Genomic DNA, 17,922 nt, shown 5'->3' with positions numbered 1-17,922 from the left:
GGACCAGGTTGGGGAAAGCTACTCTAAATATTAGTAGTGGTAGAATTTATTAATTTTCTATACTGCCCTTCACCAAGAGACCATAGGACAGTTTACAACATAAAACACAAAATACAGTGGTACCTTGGGTTAAGTACTTAATTCGTTCCGGAGGTCTGTACTTAACCTGAAACTGTACTTAACCTGAAGCACCACTTTAGCTAATGGGGCCTCCCACTGCTGCCACACCGCCGGAGCCTGATTTCTGTTCTTATCCTGAAGCAAAGTTCTTAACCTGAGGTACTATTTCTGGGTTAGCGGAGTCTGTAACCTGAAGCGTATGTAACCTGAAGCTTATGTAACCCGAGGTACCGCTGTATATAATATAATAATAGTACATTGGAAAAAAGACAAATACTCCCCAAACACTTTAAAAGGCCATAGAATGAATAGCAGCCAAAAAGGAATATTTTCACCTGGCAACTAAAGATACTCAACAAAGGCACCTGGCCAGCCTCCCTGGAGAAAACATTCCTCAAATGGGGAGCAACCTCAGAAAAGGCCCATTCTTGTGTTGCCACCCTCTGGATCTCAAGTCATTTCCAAAACAAAAAAAGGGATTTCTTGCTAGCCACTGAAGGATCATGTAGCTATCATGTTGAGATCACAGCATTATGTAATCAGTCATATTTGGCTTGGTGCTAGCAGCATGAAGCCAAATTAAATAGAGGGCAAGCTTCTTGTTTGCACTCTGAATGGGAGAAACATTTCACTCCATTTCCCGGGTCCTCACAGTTATTGCCAGAATGTGGAGTGCATTTTGCAGGAAGTGTTTTTGTTTTGTGAAATGTGACCCCTACTATATTTTGGGCTCATCTCTACAATAGGTATGCCAGCAATACTGCACCAATGAACTATTATCTCTATTGTAGAGTCAGGGAGCTGTCCACTGAGATTTTCTGATGTGCAAGCCCTATGAAGTAAATGGGAACTGTGTACAAGAGCAGCGAACAGCATCCGTTAGTTTCAAATAGGTTTGTATTGGATAGCCTCCCAGTGGATTATGTCCATGGTGTATTTCATTTTCATTATTCAGTAAAGTTTCTTGACTCTATTCCCGGTGTCAGGCGGCGGCTGTTTCCAGAGCTGCCTCTTTCCTGAACTTAAAACATGCACCCTGTAAAGAAGTGAAAAGTTTCTAAATAATTGGACAGATGTGTGCAAAACAGCAGAGTATTCCTGAACAGGAAATTGGAATTTGCACTACAAATCCCAGGAAAGGTCAGTCTCCTGATGGAATTGTGATATGTGTTAATAGGGGTTGGGGCGAGGAGAAAAAATGCTTGAGCATATCAAGGGACTGCAGAAGTGCAAAAATGTGCTCTCCATTTGTGTTCTGGGGGGGGGGGACATACAAGAAACGTATTTATTGCATTTATATATCACCTTTCCCTCCAGTGAGCTCAAGCTCATGTACATGGCTCTCACCTTCAAAGTTAGCCCTCACAAGGTTACCCAGTGAGCTTCATGCATTCTACAGTGGTACCTCGCAAGACGAATGCCTCGCAAGACGAAAAACGCGCAAGACGAAAGAGTTTTCCGTTTTTTGAGTCGTTCCGCAAGATGAATTTCCATATGGGCTTGCTTCGCAAGATGAAACGTCTTGCGAGTTCTTGCGAGTTTGTTTCCTTTTTCTTAAAGCCGCTAAGGCACCACTGTAATCCCAACCTCCTAGGTCATATCTCAACACCAGGGCTGGTCCAAGAAGTTTTGCCACAGTAGGCAAAATGCCCCAGTGCTACCCTCACCCCCTTGCAAATCTGGGTACCTCTGCCCCCCTCCCAACCCCACCATCATGTCATGACAAAGGTTCTTGAGAGCAGAAGCAGGCAAGGCCTAGGCAGTGCGGCCTATGAGGCCTACACAAATCTTTCAAGCCTAACCGTTAGCAGTAAAATGCTGTGTCACTGTGACTCGTGACTCATCTTGGGTTCCCTATAAATGTAACCAGCCATCTCTGTGGGTCTCAGTGGAAAGAGAGAGAGTGTGTGTATCTCAGCCAGTATGTTGTGTTGTTGCAGACAGAGCGGCTGCAGGACTCAGATCTGTGCCTCTGTGAAGAGTCAGATAGCTATTATGAGCACTCTGTGTATGCTCTTTGACTATGCTGTTTCTGAGCAAGTTTATTGTCTTCAGTAAAGTTTCATTCTGTTTATGAAGAAGACTCTGTGTTGATTAATTTACTGCTGCGCGACACATCATGCCCCATCATCACAATTGTACTCTCACCTGCAGCTGTGCCCCTGCAGTGTCAGAGAGCAGGCAGGGGTGGGGCTGGTGCGTGTCCTGGGGTCGTGGTGTGCCACCCGCAGGGTCGTGGCTCGCGTTCTGGGGGTGTGGACGGCTGCCTGCGGGGGCATGGCACCTAGCGCAGGCAGGGGCGCAGCCACGATAGCACCCCACCAGGATCGTGCTGCCGGGGGTGGTGCACTCCCCCCACACTCTTCCTCCACCACTGCGCCCACGCTGCCACTATGCTGCATTAGCAGCAGCAAGGGCAATGGGGCTGTGTTGTTGGCATGGGTGATGCTCCAGTGTGGCTGGCAGCACAATGGCAGGGGCAGGATCTGCCACTTGAAGCAATGGGCTTCACTTTGCCTAATGGATGGGCTGTGCTTGCTCAACACTCAGTTATACCACACTGACTCTTAATGGCAGAATCTGTCAGCAATTAATGTTTCTAATTGTTTGGCATTTCATGATGTATGGAGAGAAAAGCACAGGCCATTCTGTTGGCATCTAAAGCATTTCTTTCTGTCCCCCTTGTACTAAAAGTATTGACAATGGAGCCTGAAGTAGTTATCTCTAGTGAACAGAGAGGCATTTCTTTTCATGTGGGTGCCCTTAATGGTTCATAAATGTCTGCATAATAATGCATCTGTTGACTTAACATTCATATTTATTTATTTTTACCATTCCTGTCTGTTACTTAAGTTGCTGTATGGTGCAAATTATTTGCTGCTCTGAAGAGAGAGGAGGAAAAATATTAGCTTATCTCTCGACTTTCCACCACAATCTCTTTGCATATTTTTCACTATGAAGCCTTTGCTTTTGTGCCTTTCAGAAACGATAGATTGTTCCAGCATTAACTGAAAATAATATGCAAACTGTACATTTTCATTTTAAGAGTGGTACAATGTAAAATATGGTCATTCTAGGCAAGTTAAAATAACTGTTGATCATTCCCAAGTTTAACTACTGATCAACAATGGCTGGTAGGGCTGGCACCTAGAGCTTTCCAGTTAAGTTTGTTGCTTTTCAGAATGATTTCCTATTATAGAACTGAATAGAGCAAAAGCATTTTGCATTCCAAACCTTCCCATGCAATCAATGAAACATGGAATCGATGGAAGAAGAGTGGTCAATATCCACTATTGGCAGTTCATTTGCACTGAAGGTGAGAGATTGCTAATCTTTTTAGAGGCTGGGGGCACGTTTGGAATTTTGTGAGTGTCATGGGTGCTTGCCACAAAATGTCTGCTGTGGAGTGTGTGTGTGTGTGTGTGTGTGTGTGTGTGGCAAAACACAAAATGGCTGCCACATCAAAAAGAACAGAAAAAGAGACAGGGAAACAAAATGGTGTAGGCATGGCCCTGGGGGAAAGAAAAAGACACCTACACCAGCCACTACTGCACAGAGACAAGCTATTTGCACCTCAAAATGGAAAAGTGGATGGGTGTCTAATCCTTGAATACAAAGAAATGTGGGCATATTTAAGGGGCATGTTAAGTAAGTAGGGGTAGCCAAACTAGAGCAAACAGAAACTGAGCAGGAAGCAGAAACAGTCTCTTGCACATTGTGGATTTTGCAGAGATATTTATTAAGACCTTTCTCAGGTGCAACAGAAGGTACTGTTGGCCTGTTTGACATTGGAATGGATTGCCTTGGAAGATGGTGGACTCTCCTTCATTGGAGGTTGTTAAACATATGTTGGATAGCCATCTGTTAGGGATTCTTTAGCTGTGATTCCTTCATTGTAGAGGGTTGAACTACAGTGGTGCCTCGCAAGACAAAATTAATTCGTTCCGCGAGTTTTTTCGTCTAGCGAAGGAGCTTTTATGCTGGAGGAAATTTAGGAGACACCCACTCACGGATTCGTCGAGCGACTGAGCGGCAGCAGCACTTAGGCTGCTCAGTCAGGGAAAGACACCACCAACTTCTAAGCAGTTTGGAACCGCTGGAGGTTTACACACAAGCAACCCCCATTTCCCGTGATAGCGTTCTATGAGTTGCTCCTCGAAGTCAAGTCACAACTGTATTAACGGTGTTAAGAAAAAGGAAACAAACTTGCAAAAAACGCAAGACGTTTTCGTCTTGCAAAGCAACCCCATGGGGAAATTCGTCTTGCGAAGCAGCTCAAAAACCGCAAAACCCTTTCGTCTAGCAAGTTTTTCATCTTGCGAGGCATTCGTCTTGTGCGGCACCACTGTAGATGACTTTTGGCATCCCTTCCAACTCTACAAAGCGTGTTCTCCAATAAATGAGAGCACATGTTGCGGTGTGGGCCACTGGGCCAGGCCTCTTGTTGCCAGGCAGGTTAATAGTTGTTGCCTGGCATTGTGATTGGATAACCGGGTTGCTGGGGCAAATTGTATGTTGCAAATTGGGTGGGTGGGACCATAGTCTTTAAATATTGGTGCACTCTGGTTTCTCTTTCTCTTTGCAGAGTGCATCGGATCACCCGCCCACCCGCCCTCTTTTCCGGTTGACCTTGCTTTGCCTGTCATGGGGTCGTCTGCCTTGGCGCAGGGGCCTAGTAGGAATTTTGCCATTTGGTGATTGGCTGTGCCATTTGGTTTTTGCCTACTACTCAGCAATTCGTCACAACTTGTAAGGTTGCGGTTAGGCATTGGTTATAATATGCTGCTGGTGGAGGGGTCAGGATAGGCCTTGCCTGCCCCTCCCATTGCGCTGAAGGGAATTCCGTTAAAGGAATCCTGGGGCTTGCCATGATTTCGTCCAATCCCTGTCATGGGACCAGGGCCGCCCAATCCCTGTCATGGGAATCCATGTCATAGGATCTGGGCTGGCAAGCTTTCGGGGAGCTGCTGGGGTGAGCGGCGTGGGTCCGACGCTTAGCTCAAATGACCCCCAAGTTTGACTTTCCCTTCTACTGGCTACCGATCGGACCTCGGGATGTCAGTTCTGTCCCAGGCGGGGGGACAGATAGTCATAACCAATGTCTAAACAACCACTCACTGATTTTGTATTTTAATAAAGTTGTGGCCAAAATAGTGCCCAAAAACCAAAACTAAATTACGTGTTATGTGTGAAGTTATTCAAGGGGTGGCCTGGGGACCTACACACGCAATTCTATGATTCTATGAAAAGCTCCAGGTTTGTTTGGTTTTTGTCTTTGGTGTCAGGGAAGGGATAGTACCTCTGGTGGGGGACATGTTTCCTACCTTTGGTCTCCACTCTGCACTTAGCTCACAGCTGGGGCTCCTAGAAGCTGTCACCATGTGACACTGGCAACACCCCAGGAAAGGGTTTTGATTGGCTGGCTAAACCAGGTGAGTGTAGCCAATGTGTCTCAAATCTTTGGTGAGTTAGGGACTTCCCCTACATGTGAGCAGACAAGACCAATAGGGGGTCTAATGATTCAGAAGGCAGTTTGGAGCAAGTGAGGGGCAGATGAGGCTCATCAACCTAGGCAGGTAGACAATCTAGGAAGAAGACAACTCTGATCCTAAACCTCCTCTGCCTTAATGGACATCTTCAGGAGAAGAAAAGGCTAAACCCTGCACAGTCCAGAGGGGAGTCCCTAAGGTGATTGGATGGCACCTTCTACGCCTTCTTCTGGCAACTCCTGCAGCCAAATGGTTTGCTCTGCTTTCCTTTGGACCACATCAGCGAGGCTGAGAGTGGGATCTTGGTCATCTGGGCAGCTCAGGACCTCCCTACACACTGCCCAGGCTTGCACTCCAGGGAAGTCATTTCAGTGCTGCTAATGCAGCGGTTTGTCTTCACCCCCAGAGACGCACTCCATTGTCTCCCAAGACAGACAGATTCCAACAACAACAGTATTCCTCCAGATGGCAATGATGCACTGACATTGGGGAAGCATTGCAGAACAACTACTAAAGTGAAATGATGTATTGAGGGTTCGGTAAAAATCCTGTCATTGACATGTTGGCGAATCTGGAGGGGTCCATGTTTTTTGCTGGCTTGCAATATCTGCTGCTATGGTTTTCAGTTGCTATGACTATTCCAAATTTGGTTAGACCTTCCCATAGCATTGACCTGGCTGTGATGATCAGATCACCTTCACTACAGAAGGTTAACACAGTGGTGCTCTTTTGACTGTACAGTAGTAGCAATAGAACGAAGCAGGAACCATTAGGAGTTGTATAGAAGGAAACTATCCTAGAGTGTTCTGAAAGCAAAAATAGAAGCCCAGGTTTGTCGTTTTGTTATGAGTTGCACAGTGTGCCTTGCTTTTCGATTGAGGTCAGCCATGTGCATAGTTCTATAATCCTCTGGGGCAAAATGCTCCTGTGGGCTTTGAAAAAAGAGTTGCTATCTGGCCCAGCCGTATAAGGATTCCATCAGTTTTATTTTTGTGCCACACATTGCTGATGCTGTATTATATAACTTAGTTTTAATGATGCAGTAAAACTCTGGAACAGGAAATGAATGGGCAGGGAAGTGATAGCTATTTAATACAGTTCTAAAGGTTGTAGGCTGGGTGATAATGCTGAATTTAATTACATTCACTCTGTCATAAACTATGATTGTTAGTCATAATATTATTGTACTCTGGTGTGTTTTAATCAGAACATTATTATTTTTTAAGTGCAGTGGACTGGATTTGCACTAAAGGCATAAGATTGTAAGAAGAGCTTTACTGGATCAGGCCAAAGACCTTATTACTCCAGCATCCAGTTTTTTTCAGTGGCCAATCAGATGCCTACAGGAAGCCCAAAAGCTGTATCATATCTTTTCTTTTCTTTTAAAATTTTATTCTGATTTTCGGTTATATGCATTTCAGTAGTTTCACAATCATTTAAAAATTTCAAAACTTGACTTCCTTCCCCCTCTTTCTGTGGTTCCTTTAAAAAATATTTTTAAATGTTTCCTGCATATTCCAGATTAACTTAATTTATTCATTTATTCATCTTCTTTTAATATATACTCTTATAAAACTGCAGGTTATGCCAATAATCCTGCCAATGTTCTTATCTGTTTATGGTTTGTTTGTAAATATTCAATAAACCATTTCCATTCTTTGGTAAAAAAATGTTATCTTGATTTCTTATTTTTCCAGTAAGTTTTGTCATTTCTGCATATTCCAAATTTTTTTGTATCCATTCTTCTTTCGTCAGGACTTCTTATTTCCATTTTTGGGCAAATAAAATGCTTGCCATTGCAGTCGCATATATGAATAAATTTATATACAGTTTGGATAGTTCTCTGCCCCAATAATTACAAAAAGGAAAGCTTCTGGTTTGTTTGTTTTTGTACAAATATTATTTTAAACATCTTTTTCAATTCATTATATATCATTTCCCAGTAAGCTTTAACCTTGCTACAAAACCACCACATATCATTAAAAGTACCTTCTTTCTCTTTGCATTTCCAACACTTGTTTGATTTTGATTTACACATTTTTGCCAATTTACTTTGTGTTAGATACCATCGATATAACATTTTCATATAGTTTTCTTTTAAACCATAGCATGCTGTGAATTTTATATCTGTATTCTACAATCATTCCCATGCTTCCATATCTATATTTTAAACAATAGCTATTGACCAATGTATCGCTGAGGATTTTACTTGCTCATCCTTTGTCTCCCATTCCAATAATACCCCAAGATGTATCATTGGATTGGTGTGAAATGGAGTGGGAACAGGAAGGGATTACTTAGATGCAGTGGCGTAGCGTGGATTGTCAGCACCCGGGGCAAGGCAAGTAATTTGCGCCCCCTAGAGTGAGTGAGCCAGGTAGGGGCAGAGAGCTGTGAGTGCAAGCGCGCCCCCCCATGTTGCGACCGGTGCGACCGGCCCCCCCTGCACCCCCCACGCCACGCCACTGCTTAGATGTAATAGAGTCAGAAGCAGGGATGGTAGAGAAACTCATGCCACTTTGCATTTAAAGGCAAATCTACCCAATTTATGCTTTCTAAAACATCTATAAAAATGCATGTATGAATGACAATAACATACAAAAATGCATTTTGTTTAGGGGAAAGTGCATCAGATTTTTATATTTTTAGGTTTTTTTGCATATTAGGAAGAATTGTATGCAAATAGGTATATGAGGAGAAATTCACACTAATATGCTGATAAATTTCCAGAAGGATTTTAAAGAAAGAAATTAGGAAACTGATATGGAAATGTGAAGAACAGAACTGAAGTCTGTAAAAATGAGAAAATGGAGAGAAATCATAGCTGACAGATTTGCCCATCCCTAGTCACAATGAAGATGAGAGGCTTTAATAATTTGGGGTGTAGATGAATTGTTGCATGCTGTATTTACACACACACACACACACACACACACAGGCAACAAAGTGAGCCTTGAATTAAGGTTGTAGCAATATCTGGTGCTTTATTTATTTTTAATTCCAAATGGCAAACAAGCAAATGTTTCCAAAGTTATTGCAGATCTGTGAAAATGAAAGAAACAGCTGTGACATCAGCCTTGGGAGCGTAAAACCTGAGATGTCTCTGTGTCAGTTGAGGATTGACTTATTGAAAATGTATATTGGTTTAGTAGCTTTCCAACTTGAGGACAATCAAAAAGTCAGGTGAGGTGGGGGGGGGGAGAGTTAGGTTTCCTTTCTGGAACTAAAGTATGTGCGTGTATCTGTGATGGAAAGATACCTAGAACTTATTGTTGAAGTTGGAAAGATACACGAGTGCTCTTGATTTTCTTTTAAGCTCGCTAGAACTGCTTATGGCTGTGATTTATTTATTCACTGTGTTTTTTATCCTCCTACTCAGCAGCTATGTGGTGCAGAAAATTTTCCAGTGATTTGTTTTTCCACAGGAAAAATGTTTCATAAATTCATTAGTAACAATGAATGGATGGCAAATTTGGCAATTTCAAAGTTTTTAGCTGTGCTTAATAAACACAAGTAAAGTAAGCTTGATGAGTTTGATCACTCTCTGGGGTATCAGGAAATTTTCTGATGCAAACTGATTCCCCCCCCTGCTGCAAATTGCCCTATACAAATTGTCCTAATTTGCATAGGAGTCCCACCTGCCCTGAAACCCACATCACTGCTTTTCAGGCGATTTGAGAATTGTAATGAATGATTTATTCACATGGAACAGTGAGAATTTTATGGGTGAGTTGAGCTGCATCTACTAAAGCTGGCCATGAGCATCCTTAAGAGGTTGAATTTACGGAAGTGATTTTTCCATGTTGTTAGTAGCCCATTTTCATGCATTTACTCATCCTTGAAGAGGAAGTCTGGGGGTGGGTGGCAACATTCATATACAGCATTCCAAATTGGAACTGGAGAAGCTAGTGACTGTTTCAAGATATGTGTAGTTGCTGTTTTGTTTGGCTTTGTCTCTTTGGAGCCGAAGCTATCAGGTGCTACATTACAAGGTCATCACAGGTCATCAAAGAATCATAAAGTTGGAAGGAACCACGAAGATCATCTAATCCAACCCCCTGCAATGCAGGAACATTTTGCAGACCTTCCAAGGGTCCCTATTTTCCAGGGACAGTCCTGGATTTGCAGAAGCCACCCCAGTTTCTGATTTGATTCCAGAATGTCACGCTTCCCTATTTTTATCAGAGAAATGTTGGAGGGTATGCTTTTGTCCAACGTGTGGCTTGAACCCACAGACTTGAGATTAAGAGTCTCAGGCTCTACCAACTGAGTTATATGCATGAGATGTTGAGGTTACAACTGAAAAACTAGCATGATCCTAGAAACAACCCCCCTCCCCGTGCTCCGAGGCCACTGAGACTGTAGGAAGACTGTGGAGGCAGAGCAAATGGCAGGTAGAGCCAACTATTTTTAGCTTTGTCCCCATCCTCATACCTGTTGACTTCAACAGTTGGCAACACTGAGACTAAGGAGGAAGAAACTGACTAGCTGTGCCACCCACTGGCAGACTATAAAAAAAGATGGCAGGTAACTGGGGGCTGACTGAGGACAGATTGAAAATGGCGAGTCAGGGCCCCCTTTGCCCTAATGAACCATCCTCTTCTGCAAGGACCAAGCTGACTAAGGTGTTCCACCTTCCTCGAATTCATAGGATCAAGCAATGCAATAACATTTCTCTGTATGTTACTCTAGTGATATGCCACCTTACTTCTGGTTTGTTTCTTTGGCCAATTTCAAGTGCTGGTTTTGAACTTTAAATGCTCCAAATTGTCTGTGGCCAGGACACCTTAAGGACCAGTAACTATCTACCTATATACCTGGATAGGAAACCTCCAGGCCCTGAGCCTAATTAGGTGAGCCAGGCCTCCCCATTCAGTCTGGCAGGCCATTTTGGCCAAGTCATGCCCACCTGTCAATCACCTGTTGACATGATCTCACATGTGGGCTGTACCAAAAGAAACTTCAAAGAACAGCAAAGGGTTCTTTAAAGCCCCTTTCAAAGAGCCCTGCACGATGAAGCCCAGGCAATCAGAGGTGCATTTGGACTTCCTAGTGCTGTGTCAACAGGTGGCTGACAGGTTGGTAGCCCTACTCACCTGATGAACTTGGCCCACAGTGGATAGGGAAGATAAGAATATGGCTCACTGGTCAGACCCAGTAGCCCACCCTTGTTATATATGAACTTCCTTGGTCATAATGTGATGAGTCTTGGCTGGCTGTGTAGATAGGGCCTTTTAAGTGCTGCCACATAGAATGGAACTGTTTCAGGGGGAATTTGGGTAATAGATAATTTTGTGGCCCTGATGCCCAACCTGGTGATGTTCAGCTTCTTGGCTGTCACTTGTTTTGTTTTTATGAAGTTGCTGTTTCAACATGTTTATCATGTTGCTTTGTTTTATGATTGCTGAGCTGCCTTAGGAACCTAGTGGCTTGCCATTACTAATATTTTAGATGCAGATTTCTATTAAATGTAAGCTGGCTCTCATTGACCTGACACATGAAACAGTGGGAATTTGTTTGGTCTTTTAACTTGATCTACTTCCCCCTATATTTTGCTTTCATTAAAATCTGGTGTGGACTACTGTGATCCAGATAAAAGGATTGTGTATTTTTTTCTTGGTTTCTCTCTGTGTGTGTCTGCTGGGTCTATGCAAAGCCTAATTATCAGTTGCCATAATTTCCAGATTCGCTCAGAAGGAAAGCCTCTGCTTTGCGTCCCTCTATTTGTGTAGCTGGCTGCTGCTGTACCCAGAAATAAGGCAATAAATGCTTTTAGCTTCCATTGCTGCCAAGCAATATTCCGTTTGGAAATAATCCATTACTTAGCAAATACACTGCAAATATGAGGATGGCAAAGGTACAGCCATGAGATGAGACTACAATATTGGGGCTTTTGGATGTGGAGCTCTCTGGCCTTTGGATTCTATCTTTCATTTTTTAGGTACAAATGTGAATTTGATATAACTCTTTGTTGAAAGGATTCAGTTCCTTCCCCTGACAGTAATCCACCGCTTTACTCTTTGTTCAAGGCTATAATTTATCTGCTTAACAGCAGCAACCATCTGTTAGAAAAAAAGGACTGAAACCAAAGCTTAGGTAGGGACAGAAAAAGAAAACAAAACCTGAATAGCAGCAAAGCAGGATTTGTAAAAAGGATAGTAGCAGAAGATTGTACGAAAGGTCCGTTTGAGAGCAAATGATTTTATTTTGGGGAGACGACTCACAAGCTCAGTATGAATGCTATAAGTTAGGGGTGAGGAACCTCAGAACCTCAGTACCAGTTTGGTACATATATTGCAGTGGCATGCAGAAATAAATAGTGTGATAAAACTACTGGTTGAAAGAATAAAGAACACTGATGGTATAATACTCTTGACAGACAAAGCCATTTACATGTGGTCAATATGGAGCAGTTAATACTAGCACAGACAAACAAAGGTTAACTGAACTTGGAGAAGCCAGAAGGAAGTAAAGCCTGATAAAACAATCTACCAACAGGTATTTAATGAAGAATCAGCAAAAGAGGAATAGGCTGCTTCTCCCCACTACTCCCCAGTTCAGGTAACTTATTGAAAGGGCTGTTGCTTTATTCCCAATGCTAAGCATGTTTACCTGGGTAGAAGAACGTGTCCCTGAACTGTGATATCCAAATTGCTTCTTTGGATGAAGAGGCTGTGTGTGCATTCACAGAACCTTCTGACTTTTGTGTGGCTGAAAGGAAACCTACTTTACAAAGGTCAGGGTTGCACCCATTGCTCCACCTTTTTGGCCACTGTCCCTGGCCACCACTAGAATTCAGCCTCCAGAATCTTACTCATGAATGAATGTGTCATTTGGGGGATTAAGGATCCCTATCCCTGTTATAGGTAAACTGAGCATCTCAGGAATACCTGGAGCAGATCCACACCATATGTTTAAAAGCACATCCAATGTGCCTTTAAAGCACATTCGTTTCCCCCAAAGAATACCAAAAGCTGTTGTTTCTCCCTCACATAGATACAGTTCTCAGACTACATTTCTAAGGTTCTTTGGTGGACATCATGCGCTTTGAATGTGCATTGGATGTGCTTTTAAATGTATGGGGCAGCTCAGCCCAAGGAAGAAAGTAGAAGGACAACACATATCCGTAGAGTAGGTATTGGAGGCCTCTGAATGACAGTTGCTAGAAATCACAAGTGGGGAGACTGCTGTAATGCTCAGGTTTTGCTCTTGAGCTTCCTGTAGGCTTCCCCTGCTGACCATAACCTTGTGCGGAAATCTGTTGACAGTTATTTTTGTCTGGAGTTAAGTGCACAGTGTAGAATTTGCAAAACATTTGGCATTCATGAAGGCATAGCACGGCACGGTGCCATAGATGCCATTTATGACTCCACAGACCTGCTAGGGACCTGTGGGTGCAATCCAACCACTACTTGGCATGACATTTAGCCTGCATAATAGACTTCATTCAAAAGACACATTATACTAAACCAAAATTTAATATGCACTGCTGTATGCTGGACAAGCGCTGCCACTCCCCGCCCCCCCCTTAATGGAGGTTCTGTGTCTGCCTGTCAGGCAGACAATCAGTAGATTAAGCTAGTGCCCTTCAGTGCACCACAATATAGAATTGCAAAATTCAGCCCTGCAAGTGGGAACTGAAGCATTCTGTCCAGGATTAAAATATCAGATGTGACAATGAAGGTGGGTAAAATAACTACTCTGAAGGCAGAGAAAATAAATGAACCTCCCTGGGATCTATGGATTAGGGCGCTATGCAAATTTTATAAAAAACAAAAATAATTAAAAAAATGTATTTCACTTTTCAAGCTTTAAAAGGGACTAGAAAAATTCAGATAGGTTTCCAATAAGTTGCTATATGAAACCTCATTGAATACAAGGTGCTGTGGAGCAACAGGAGAGGTCTGTTGGCTTCCCAGAGATACCAGGTTGTTGTTTTGAGAGCCAGTGTGGTGTAGTGGTTAAGAGCGGTAGTCTTGTAATCTGGGGAACCGGGTTCGATTCCCCGCTCCTTCACATGCAGCTGCTGGGTGACCTTGGGCCAGTCACACTTCTCTGAAGTCTCTCAGCCCCACTCACCTCACAGAGTGTTTGTTGTGGGAGAGGAAGGGAAAGGAGATGGTTAGCCGCTTTGAGACTCCTTAAAGGGAGTGAAAGGCGGGATATCAAATCCAAACTCTTCTTCTTCTTCTTCTACTATGGAAAACAGAATGGCAGGCCAGATAGATCTTTGAACTGATTTAGCAGGGCTCTTCATCTTCTTAGGCATGCTATGCTTGCTAGGTAGATACAAATTAAAGATGAGCCAACATTTCTCAGAAGATATTTCTCTGACAAAATTTCAGGTTTTCTTTTTTCTCAATACCACCCAACCCAGAAAAAGAAGGCAATTTCCCAGAATATTTCAGAATAAAGAATTTTGAGCCACAGGTTACATTACCAGCATTTGCCCTCCAGGTGCCCTCCAGAAGCTGTTGCAATGCAACTCCAACATCTGTTGTCCAACATCTGTAGGCACTAGGTTGGTGAAGGCTGACACATATGTATTTTCTGCAGAGAAGTTCCCAGTTTCTATTTTAGCAACTTTATTTAGTGGGATTTTGGGTAGCAAGACTGAAAAAGGTATTTCTGACAATTTGCAGTTGTAATGCAGTAAACCCACAACTTACCCAGAAGTTGCGCATTTGGTTCAAAGGCAGATGGGATTGTTAATGTCATTTACCCCAGGACCTGGCCCCCTTTCCATCTCCCCCTTTTATTTTTGTCATGTGCATAAAGCTGAATGTTCACAAGTTAAATGTGCATAAGTTATGGTCTTACTGTAATCACCTTTGGGAAATATGAGACCATGGTTTGCCTCTTTAAGATGGGTTGGGGAGGATATGTGGCCCTATGTTGTGTTATACTTAAGTTTCAAAGAGCCAACCCCAGTCCTTTTGGCAGCTGACTGATTGCAGCCCATTGGCATATGTTGGTCCAGGAGCGCCTCTTGATTAATGCCAATTGTCTGAGTTATAGAGGAATCAATGACAAATCATGCTGGAGATGGGGGCTTGTCTATGGCAGGGACACACTCCCAGGTCGCACTTGCTCTGCCTTTCAAGTTGGCAGGCTCGAGAGGCACAGTGGGATGCACTGAGCTCCCCTGACCACACTGGGTAACATTGCCAGGATTTTTGCATCATGAATCCTGGCTTTTCCTTGCCTGAACCTCCTCGCTGCCTGTGGAGGGCAGCAAGGAATGACCACTACTGACTCGTGACGACGCTGGAAACCCGAAATGGCTTAGTCCTTAATCCACTCTATTTCAAGCATAGTTTGCAAGACCCCAGCTGGTCCCAAGACTGAATCAAGAAAGTCAAAGAGCCTCCTAAATATATAAATAAAATCTCCAACATATTTTACAGGGACAATAACCATTTTGTCACAGGTGTGTGTGTGTGTTAGTCACCATGAAAAACAACAACAGTGTCTGTTGGGCTTGCAATAATTGCTTTTATTAGGGTATAAGTGAGAGCTGATCGCATAAAGAAGGCTGAACACCGAAGAATTGATGCTTTTGAATTATGGTGCTGGAGGAGATTCTTGAGAGTCCCATGGACTGCAAGAAGATCAAACCTATCCATTCTTAAGTAAATCAGCCCTGAGTGCTCACTGGAAGGACAGATCCTGAAGGTGAGACTCCAATACTTTGGCCACCTCATGAGAAGAGAAGACTCCCTGGAAAAGACCCTGATGTTGGGAAAGATGGAAGGCACAAGGAGAAGGGGACGACAGAGGATGAGATGATTGGACAGTGTTCTTGAAGCTACTAACATGAGTTTGACCAAACTGCGGGAGGCAGTGGAAGACAGGAGTGCCTGGTGTGCTCTGGTCCATGGGGTCACAAAGAGTCGGACACGACTAAACGACTAAACAACAACAGGGTATAAGGTTGTGTAGGTCAAATCCTACACACACACACACACACACACACACACACACACTACATATACCATCTATATCTATATCTATATCTATTTCTATTTCTGAATGATTTTATTGAGGTTAAAATAATTACAACAGATCTTATAACAAAGAAAACAACCACAGTTTTGTCTCCATGTGTGGTGGGGTTATTATTATTTTGTTGTGCCAACCTGAGATTGTTTTGTAGTTAAATTATTTGGTTCATGAGATTAATTACTTTATGATCTGTAATTGGATGACCAGGAAGTTGAGCCGATGACTCTATATCTACATTGTGTCTGACTCTTCAGTCATGCATAGGTCATTCCACTCCCCACCCCACAAAATTGGAAAGACTACACCCCCAGAATAGGGAAATTCTTTTGTCTGCATATGCCCATGCTGCGGGGTTGGGGGGAATAGTACAGAGAACCTACTTAACGAGAGATGCTTTTGAAAGAGCTGTTAAGTAGAATTTAAGTACTTTAAAAGAAACAAACACTCAGCAATTCTGTTGTGAAGAAAAGCCAATCAATTGGAAAGTTACAGGAAAGGATTTAGCAGGCACCTGAGATTGAAAATCGGTAGAGGCAAGCTGCTTTATGATCTAGCTTGAAAGCACTTTAGAAGTGTAGAAAATTTGTTCCTTCCCTAACCACAGGGTACAAAGTTTTTTGGCTACTTATAGCAGCTCTGAGAGGTTATTGTCTGAACTATTGACATGAATATATCAGACCCTCCAAATGTCCCTATTTTCCAGGGGCAGTCCTGGATTTACAGAAGCGATTCCAGTTTCTGGTTTGATCCCAGAATGTCCTGCTTTCCCTTAGGATGTCCCTATTTTCAATGTAGAAATATTGGAGGGTATGGTATATATGAGCAGTTATACTTTCTGTTGACTAAATGGGACCAAACTGCAACTAACTTGGGTCTGAGCCCAGCCCAATATTTTTCTTCTTTATTTATTTGGAATATTTATACCCTGCCTATTAATCAAAGTTCTTGAGGCTGCTTATAATATATCTTTAAATGAAATGAAATTAATTAAAACAAATTAGTTAAAACAAAGAAGAGTTACTTGGAACAGCGATCTAGTTGATTGCAAGGGAATGCATCTCAGGTTCCTCTTTCAGGATCCTTGCTTACTCTAACAAGTGAATGAGGTGATAACAAGGCTTTTGCGTGTGGCATTTTTCATTTACCCATAAAAATCCTGTTAAAAACAAGTTGACATGAATTTTATATAAATGTAAGTAAAATCAACTGTTTTAAAACAAATATACATTAAGAATTACATGCTAAAATTATATGGCTGGGTAGCCATGCCTAAATGGAAGTTTTTAGCAGGTGTTGGAAGCAGTACAGTGAGGCTGCCTGCCTAATATCAGTAGATGTTGAATTGTATCACTTGTGTGTTTGCTGCACTAGGCACATTTGGGAAGAATGGTAGGATAGACAATTTATTATCAACAACTAGCAAATGTTTTAGCAGACATTGGAAATAGTACAATGAAATCACCTGCTTAACACTGATAAGCAGGAAGTTCCAGAGGCTAGGTGGTGCCACTCTGAAGGAACAATTCCTTGCAAGCATGGAACAAAAATTATGTGGCACTTGTGAAAGTGCCAGTTCCACAGACTAAAGTGGTCAAGTGGAAACTGCCTGTCTAGACAGATCCTATACAATCATACCTTGGAAGTTGAACAGAATCCGTTCTGGAAGTCCGTTCAACTTCCGAAACATTCAGAAACTAAAGTGTGGCTTCTGATTGCCTGCAGTAAGCTCCTGCAGGCAATCAGAAGCCCCGGAAGCCCCGTCAGACGTTTGGCTTCCAAAAATAGTTTGCAAACCAGAACAGTCACTTCTGGGTTTGCAACGTTCAGAAGCCAAAACGTTCGAGAACTAAGCTGTTCGAAAACCAAGGTATGACTGTATGTGAACTGGGGGCCCTGCAGTATGTTGTTCTTCACCTAAGCAAGGTGTCCTTGGACTCCATAGCCTAATTTAGAAGGGAAAACGATATTTTTGGGGGAGAGGGAGGGGAGGGAAAGTGCTGTTAAAGAATTGAGAGTTGGCATTTTTGTGGTGACCTACTGCAAATCACACAGATATCTACTGGTAGATCCTCACCTACCATCTACCCCTCCAGTTTAAATTTACCTAACTGCATCACTGAATGCTGTATTTTGCAAAAGGGGAAATTCTATAAAGGGAATTGGCATTTGAGAAGTCTCTTGTCTCTCTCTGACATCCTTGATCCTTTAAGTTGATAAAGCTGCACTTTGATCAGGCTGGCTCAAAATCTTTTTGAAAGGATAAGATATCCAAAAGACTGCTAAGTCTTTTTTAATGATCTGTTAATTG

At 42.7% G+C, this 17,922-nt stretch overlaps 1 long non-coding RNA gene across 3 annotated transcripts in view; it reads left to right on the top strand.

The window, feature by feature from the left end:
* The window catches only part of LOC309524188, a 71,368-nt gene that overhangs the window by 453 nt on the left and 52,993 nt on the right, over positions 1–17,922 (top strand). For 2 of the 3 annotated variants that reach the window (XR_014215838.1, XR_014215839.1), the window contains exon 1: positions 360–1,260. This is a non-coding gene — a long non-coding RNA (uncharacterized lncRNA). Of the gene's footprint in view, positions 1–359; positions 1,261–17,922 lie in introns of those variants that run through there. The other variant, XR_014215837.1, reaches the window with a different exon arrangement.

This window comes from Podarcis vaucheri, assembly GCF_965113315.1.
Source record: "Podarcis vaucheri genome assembly, chromosome: Z".
In the NCBI taxonomy this organism is placed as follows: Eukaryota; Metazoa; Chordata; class Lepidosauria; order Squamata; family Lacertidae; genus Podarcis; species Podarcis vaucheri.
Note: the sequence above shows the minus strand (reverse complement) of the source record. Positions and strands in the feature narration are given on the sequence as shown.